General features: G+C 33.1%; 1 protein-coding gene across 1 annotated transcript in view; it reads left to right on the top strand.

The window, feature by feature from the left end:
• Nucleotides 1-9,148, top strand: part of fbxl17 (F-box and leucine-rich repeat protein 17) — a 267,757-nt gene that overhangs the window by 16,288 nt on the left and 242,321 nt on the right. The window lies entirely within an intron of this gene.

Here is a 9,148-nt window from a genome sequence, read left to right as displayed (position 1 = left end):
AAACGGGTCTGTAATTTGCCAGTTCACTAGGATCTAGTTGTGGTTTCTTAATAAGAGGCTTAATAACCGCCAGCTTGAAAGGTTTTGGGACGTGACCTAGAGATAACAGCGGGTGAGATAATAGAGATAATTTTTGATGCTCTTTTTTTATGCATGGACCAAAACCATAACAAACAGCTGTATCATTGTGAAATAAATCAGAAATAAGGAAAAAATAAAAAAATAAATGAAATAAAATAAATATGAATAAACTTTATAAACTACTCTTGAAAAGTTTTTGGTCTGTAAGATTATTATTGTTAATAATTATTATTTTTTAAATTTTTTTTTATTTAAAGTCTCTTCTGCTCACCATTGCTGCACTTATTTGATAAGAAATACAGTAAATACTGTAATATTGTGAAATAATATTACAATTTAAAATAACAGTTTTCTCTGTTAATAGTTTGTAAAATGTAATTTATTCCTGTGGTGCAAAACTGAATTTTCAGCATCAATTAGATTCACACATCAGATGACAGCAGAATTATTTAATTTAATTTTAATTTTGCACAAAAGGCTTGTTATTTTGAATGGTGCTGTATAATTGTAGCTATTTGAATTTTTTATATTTAATTAAAAAAAAATTTAATTTAATTGTTTTATTTTATTTTACTTTGCTTTTTAATTTTTTTACTCAACAGCTATGAGACTCACTCGTCAGATGACAACATTTAATTTAATCTTTATTTTTCACGAAAGGCTTGAGCTCTCTTTTCACTCTCTTTGCCTCGCATTTTCCTTGAAGTGCAGGATTTTAATTTTCTAGCAGCTCCGGTATGCCAGAAACTCTCAGCGTCTGTCTTGAGACGCGCACATGTGCCCCAGTCACACACATGTCCATCTGATTAGCTTTAGTTTTAATTAGTCTAAATGTCTACTGTAAATGGAATTGTTGATGACCAATTTGCCTTTAATTACGTGTGCGTGGGATGTCGAATGTGCCGACAGCATCATTGGTAGATGATTAAATATCAGATATCACTTTATGGGTTTATTTGGCTTTTTGAAGTGGCATCTAAGGAATAATAAGGAACAATGAAAAGTTTTGCATTAAATTGAGTCTCAGGAACGAGAGCGGAAGATGTAATGACTGCTGTCAATTACAGGCGCTCATCTTCTGACAGATTCTGCCTTTTCATTGAATGCGACGAGAGACCGAGGGCGATGTTGCTCTCTGGAAACATATCGTGAGAACATCCTGCAATTATGTTTAAATAGAAGAAGCCTTCTGTAAAGAAAAAGTGTGATCTGCACCCGGATAAAACGGTACTGGTTTCCTCATAAGATGCCAAAAAGAAAAACAAACGTATAGGAAATGCATGATTACTTATATATGTTCACCCAAAAATGAAAATCAGCTGAAAATGTGCTCACCCCCAGTTCATCCGAGGTGTAAATGAGTTAGTTTCTTCATCAGGTTTGTAGAAATGTAGCATTGCATCAGTGTCTCAGCAATGGATGCTCTGCAGTGAATGGGTGCCGTCAGAATGAGAGTCCAAACAGCTGATAAAAACATCACAATAATCCACAGCACTCCAGTCCATCAGTGAACATCTGGAGAAGACAAAAGCTGAAACAAATCCAGCATTAAGATGTTTTTAACTCAAATACGAGTCCATAATCCATAATAAGGCTTCCTCCAGTGAAAAAGTGTTCTGGTCTGAATCAGGAGAGAAATCTGCACAGATCAAGCAGCGTTTAAACAGCTCTAAACAAATATGTGGCTGGATTTTGATGTGAGAGACAACAGCAGATGCACTTTTTCACTGGAGGAAGAGTTATTATGGATTATGGACTCTATGGTATTTATTTAAAAACGTCTTAATGCTGGATTTGTTTCAGCTTTTGTCTTCTCCAGATGTTAACTGATGGACTGGAGTGCTGTGGATTATTGTGATGTTTTTATCAGCTGTTTGGACTCTCATTCTGACGGCACCCATTCACTGCAGAGCATCTATTGCTGAGACACTGATGCAATGCTACATTTCTCCAAATCTGACGAAGAAACAAACTCATCCTTATCTTGGATGGACTGAGGGGAGCACATTTTCAGCAAGTTTTAATTTTTGGATGAACTTCTACGGATTAAGCATCTCTCAAACATTTTGAATAATTATGATTTTTATATGTTTTTGAAAAAATTCTTCTCTGCCCACCAAAGCTGCATTTATTTGATCAAAAATACAGTAAAAATTAGAAATATTATTAGAATTTCAAACAGCTGTTTTCTTTGGGAATATCTGTTAAACTGTAATGTATTTCTGTGATGCGCAGCTGTATTTTCAGCATCATTCCTCCAGTCTTCAGTGTCACATGATCTTCAGAAATCATTCTCATGGAATCATAATATTCGGAAACACAAAAAAGTAACTTCCGACCACAACTTTGTCCTGTTTTTTCTGTGCTGCCAATTGCATGAATGGCCTCTTTAGATCTCAGGAAATGGGCAGATTGTGTTTCCTCTCTGTGTTTATTACAGGCCGCTTTGAACCTCACCGATCGATAGAGAGGGAAAAGCTTTCAACTTTCTCGTGGCATCGAGACCCTTTTTGGAGTTTTGATCACTTTTCAGGAGGAAGCAGTCACATTCATCGATGAGGAGAGCGTCACCTTTCGTGACTCGACGGCGCGAGACTGATTGATATCGACAGGTTTAGTGAAGAGCAGAAAGAGGCGACAGAAAGCAATGCTGCCGTTTCTAAATGTCACGTCTGCGTGTGTGATATGAGAGTCAGCGAGGCGTTCTTTAAGCTCCTTGTGTGGGATTACACCTTGAAAATCCCCGCTGGACAAAAAGAGGTATATGAAAAGGTCTAAGGACGGGGCTCTTGGCCTTTAGGAGCCGCTCTCGCAGCAGGACTTCACACTCATTTCAGCTTTGATGAGCTCTTGACTGGAGCAAGATGAGCCTGTCGACGTGTTTTCACTCTCTAGATATCTGTCAGACATCTTAATTGAAATATATGAGTGCATGCCGTGTTTTCTTCACTTGTCATGTGCGGTTTGAGCCTCTGAGAGCAGTTAACGCCACAGTAATTTACACTCATAGTTTAAGTTTGCATCAGTTTCCTTTGCAGCTGCTTTCTTACCAAAGCAATTTACTCACAAGGATGTTTAAAGCGGTGTTATTATCTTTAACTAAAACCGTAATAATAAATTCCTTACTTGAAATAAAAAACATTAACTGATGTACAAATATATACAAAAAACAATTAAACTAAACGAAAGTGGAAAATGTTTTCTTGGCAGCTAACAAAAGTTTAAGTTGAAAATAACTTCAACCCAAAACTATATAGATAAAAAAGCCTAAAATTTTAACAAATTAAAATGAAAACAGAAAATATGAAATCTAATTTAATAAATTAACAAAGACTATATTAGTACGTCAATGATACTAAAATAACACTGAAATAAATAGTAGTTTAAACATCAATTACATTGTATTTTGTAAAGCTGCATCTTATATATGAATGTCTCAGGAATATTATAATTATATAAAATAAAATCATTAAAAAAAATCTGTTATTTGAAATAAAATAAATGTTAACTGGAAAAAATACATTAAAAACTATTTATTTTATTTCAGCAAGTTAACAAAGCCACATTTCTTATTTTCATTTAGTTTAATTTGATGTACTAAAATAACTAAAACTGAAATAAAAATGTATTAAATACAAATTTTTTAAACTATAAATATATACTTAAAAACTAATAAAAATGACAAAAACACTGATCTGTCTAAATGTATGCAATCTGATTAAAATGCTCGCTAATGAAGTCTCAGTAAGTTTGAATGAGTTGTACAGTTATTAACAGACTAGAAAAGTATATTACACTCTTAGAAATAAAGGTCCATGCTTTCCATTGCATTATAGTGTAAAAAGGTTCGTTAGATTCAAATGTTCTTCACACCGAGGAAAAATGGTTCTTTTAAGATCTGATCACTGAAAGGTTCTTTAGGGAACCAAAAATGGTTCTTCCATGGCATCGCTGCATGCAACCTTTGTTTTTAAGAGTGAACACGCACATCTGAGTGCATGCATGTGTATATAACAGGAAAAATGCATGCATTTATGTGTTCGAAGATGATATGTTAAAGGATGGTTGTGTTCTCATGCAGCCTATAGGAGGCGCTCTGAGATCATGCTTCTGGATGTGAAAGGTTTCAAATGAGATTCATCGTGCTTCTGCAGACTCGTTCATATGCAGCTAGCTCTGCTTTAGGAATATAAGTACAGTTTGATTTGATAATTGTTACTGTAACCTTTAGAGGTTCTCTGCGTGTTAGTGTGCACTTCTGAGTGTGTGTTCACTAGTCCCTGCTTTCGGCGGTTTTGATCTGAGCCGGCGTGATCCTGTAGATGCTCTTTTTTACAGCAGTGTGTGTTCATTTTCAGGAATTGGTCATGTAGTGTCCTGCGGTGCGTCGTAAAGCATAACTTAATTCTTCTGTAATTGAATGAGATGAAGGGATGCGAGGGCTTTCTCTTGAAGGCGTTTATTGTCATGTTTGTCAAAGTTTGTGCTGCTCGTGTGTGTGGTTTTAATTCTGAAGCAGAGAAATGATCATGGAAACTGAATTATGACTCATTTTTAGTGGGGAAGCTAAATAATATACATTTAAAGATAACCTCTTTAAACGGTCCTGCCATCAGTGCCCTTATCATCCGGCTTCATTAGTGCTGATGGATGAACTTCTCTGTCGTGTCCAAAATACATAGAAGTAGATACTGCATGTCTTCAGATAATTGTTTGTTTGTGAATTAAGTATTCATTAAGTTTGTTTTCAAAGAAATTAATACTTTTATTCATCAAGGATGCATTAAATGGATCAAAAGCGACAGTAAAGACATTTATAATGTTACAAAAGATTCTATTTCAAATAAATGCTGTTCTTTTGAACTTTCTGTTCATCTGTGAATCCTGAAAAATAAAATGTATCACAGTTTCCACAAAAATATTGTGCACCACGACTGTTTTCAACATTGATAATAATCAGAAATGTTTCTGGAGCAGCAGATCAGCATATTATACTGATTTCTGAAGATCATGTGACACTGAAGACTGGAGGAATTATGCTGAAAATACAGCTGCGCATCACAGAAATACATTACAGTTTAACAGAGATTCACACAGAAAACAGCTGTTTTACATTATAATATTTCAAAATTTTTACTGTATTTTTGATCAAATAAAAGAATCACAATTTAAACTTTTGAACGCTAGTGCAAGTATTCATTAAATTGAGCAATTTTGTATGCACCCCCCCTAAACCTGGAAATAAAGATTGATTATTTATTTATTTATTTATTTTATTTTAATAAATATTTATTTATTTTTATTTTAGTTATTTTTTTCAATTTTTTCAATTTTTGGAAATATAGATCATTTATTTATTTATTTTTAAATATTAATTAATTTATTTTAGTTATAAAAAAAAAAATTGGAAATAAAGATTATGTATTTATTTATTTGCTTTATTTATTTTTTAAATATTAAATTTTTTATTTTAGTTATTTTTAGAATTTTAAAGTTTTTAAATATGTAAAATTAATGTTTCAGATTGTTCACTATTTCTAGATGACTAATCAATCATAAATTAGTCTGATCATGTTATACTCAGTCAAACTTTTTACTCAGATTGCTAGACTAATTACATTAGAATGCATTACTAGTTGCATTACATTAGAATAAATGTTCAATGGAAGCATTTTCACTGACTTTTGAGCCTTACTGTGTGTATATATATCAGCATCATATCGTCCTGCTTTATAGATTTCAGTTTCAGGGTCACTCATTATGGTAGACTACTAGTTTTGCGTACAGTTGTGTCTTCCAGCAGAAGCACCAGAATCTGCTCGTCTTCTCTTGATAGCAGGAGTAATGAATGGGTTTAATAAGTGCGCGGGTCGATGTGGTTAATGAAGGTGTGACAGACACTCAGGCTGGCGAAGCTGTGTTAACGAGATGATGAAGCCCCATCGTTCCTCCGTCTAAGAGGTGAAGACAAACTCCTCGAGACGAGCTCTTGATCTCAGAGCATCTTGAAAACGGCCTGTATTGCAGGTATTTTATCCTGCGCTGTCATTCGGATGGAAAGGTGACTCGGAAAAGCCTCATATTTCCTCCAGCAGTATTCAGGAGCGTTCAGGCCGATATGAGATATTGCACTGAGATGTCTAATCGATTAATGCTGCACTTAGGCGGGTAATTAACAGCCGCTCGGTGAGAAACGGGACGCATCAGACGGACCGAGAGTGCCTTTCTTTATAAAGCTTGACCTGAGACGCCTCCTGAACTGAACGAACACGAGGACAGTCATGGACGGACGCGGGATTACTGTAGTATTTTCCTGGATGACCCTGTTGAGTCTTTGCTTTAAGTAGGAATGGACCACTAATGAGTTTATCCGCTTGAGTGTTTTAGTAGCGTTTAGTAGGGCTGCACAATTTGGGGAAAAATTGTGATTTAAAATGTGGGTGAAAAAAACAAAAATCCAGGTTTTCTGTGCTTGTTGTTTGTAGGGTTTCACAATTTGGCCAAAATGTTGTAATTACATATCAATATAGCTGTAAATTAATAATAATAATAACAATAATATAATATTATTCATAATTATTAATTATTATTATATACCATATATATTTGTGAATAAAAACAAATCAATAAATATTGCTATTGTAATATTCCACTATAAAACAAATAAGTATTTATTTAAGAAAATGTAGTAATAATAATAATAATAAATTATTATTATTATTTTATCATTTGTATTATTATGAATAATAATAATAATTTATATTACAACAGTAAAATGACAAAATGCTAATATTTATGGCTGTCTCAGTTTCATAATCTGTGTTAAACCATTAAACTTAGATTTTTTTAAATTTTTTTTACAATTGATTGCAATTGATCAATTTATGCATTTTGTGATTTATATATCTGTCTAAAATTGTATTAATATTATTATTATTACTTACAAATTCTGAAACTACTATTGAATTATTTATATTGTACAATATTATACAGTAATATGTATATTAAATATTACTATAGTACTATTTAAGAGTATTCATTTTCAAATGTTAAAAAATCACTTTTATTTTTGCGATTGTGATCATATTTTTTAATGCATTTTATTGTGTATTTATATAGCTAAAAAACATTTTTACTACTACTACTACTACTACTAAAGTAGTAGATAAAGTAATTACAAGTAAATAAAAACAAATTAAGAAATACTACTATTGAAATATTTTACATTACAACAGTAAAATTACAATAGAAATACGTATCTTAACATTTGAACATTTAAGAAATTAAATCCTCATCCTTTTATTTTGATGGAAAGCCTCACTAATAATAATTTGGTTTCTGCCAAAATAAAAGTAAGAACTCATCAACATTAATAAATGTTATTATTGTAATTTTACTGTTGTTCTGTAAAACAAAATAAAAAAGACAATAAAAAGGATAAGAATAAATACAGCAGCTCTATTAATACATTTATTATAGCATTCACACATAGTGTTCAGACTGGGATCTGTAATATTTTCTAATGTTTTAAAAGAAGTCTCTTCTGCTCAGCAAGGCTGCATTTATTTGTACAGTAAAAATACATGCCTGATCTCAAAAATCGCCAAAAAGTATTATTTTACTAACTTATTAATTTTAAGTTAAATTGTGTTTTATTGGTATAATATCTGCTAGAATGTTAAAACATTTTCAGTGTTAAGTAAATATTTTTAAAGCACATTTTGGCTATTTAATTTATGCAATGGTGAAAAAAGTGTTTCATTTTCTTCGGCTTCGGCCAATCATTTTCATTTTGGTGCATCCCTAGTTAAAGCTCCATCAAATGCTTTTGGTCATAAATCTGATTTAGGTGTCCTTCTGGCCTGCTGGTTTTTCCTGTTCTCCTTGAGCTTCTGTATCTCAGGGTAAAGTCCTCTCTCTGTCTTTCTCCTTCCTCTGGAGTGTTTGTCCTCTGATAGCACACGAACCCATTACAGGCTGCTGTGAGCTGCTCGGCTCTGAAGTGGCCCGCGGTGACCACCGAGATCTCTCAGGCCCAAACTCAATCAGAGACGCTGGGCATTTCCCTTCATCCCCATCCACTTTCAGACTCGCTCGGCTCTCTTCCTCCTGAGAGATCAGACAAACTGCTGTCCTTATCGTCCTTCTGACAGCCTCCGTTCATCCTGTGCTTCTCCCGTCCACATTAGCAGCTCTTCTGAGACCGGCATCGAGCTTAACACCAGTGATTCAAAATGCTCTGTAGGGCTGTCACGATTATGAAATTTGGCTGACGATTAATTGTCTAAAAATGGTCACGGTTATTGCGATTTAATTGTCTGTTTTAGGGCTTTGACGATTATCACGATTAATTGTTTTTTTATGGCTAAATTGTGATTAATTTAAGGGTTCAGTAAATAATTGTTATCTTTTAATCTTTTTTGAGTTATTATTTTGCAGTGTAAGATACCGATCCAACACCAGCGCTATTTTTCTGTCACGATTATGAAATTTGGCTGACGATTAATTGTCTAAAAATGGTCATGGTTATTGCGATTTAATTGTCTGTTTTAGGGCTTTGACGATTATCACGATTAATTGTTTTTTTATGGCTAAATTGTGATTAATTTAAGGGTTCAGTAAATAATTGTTATCTTTTAATCTTTTTTGAGTTATTATTTTGCAGTGTAAGATACCGATCCAACACCAGCGCTATTTTTCTTTCTACACCACTACAGAATATCAATACTGTGTTTGTGGAACTAATGGTCACTCTTTTTTAAAACCCTTTGTTAAACACAATCCACTAAATACTCACTTCCTCATTACAGAGAAAAACTACATTTGAATAAAAATATATAAGCTATGACATTAAACTAGCTGACTATATAATTTAGCAGCAAAAACAATATCTTGAAAAAAAATCTTTGGTGCACATTATACAATTTAAACATGCTTATTCTGTTAACTATTTGTATTCTTACAAAATACATTCATGAAAATAAGATAGAAATCATGAGAAAAATAAAAGCTTCTAATAATCTTTCTGTGTGCAAAACTTTGATAATGTGAAACGCTTCAAACAGAG

This window comes from Sinocyclocheilus grahami, unplaced genomic scaffold, assembly GCF_001515645.1.
Source record: "Sinocyclocheilus grahami isolate Dianchi unplaced genomic scaffold, SAMN03320097.WGS_v1.1 scaffold1213.1, whole genome shotgun sequence".
NCBI classification, from domain to species: Eukaryota; Metazoa; Chordata; class Actinopteri; order Cypriniformes; family Cyprinidae; genus Sinocyclocheilus; species Sinocyclocheilus grahami.
The sequence above is the reverse complement of the archived record's forward strand: the minus strand, read 5'-3'. Positions and strand labels throughout refer to the sequence as shown.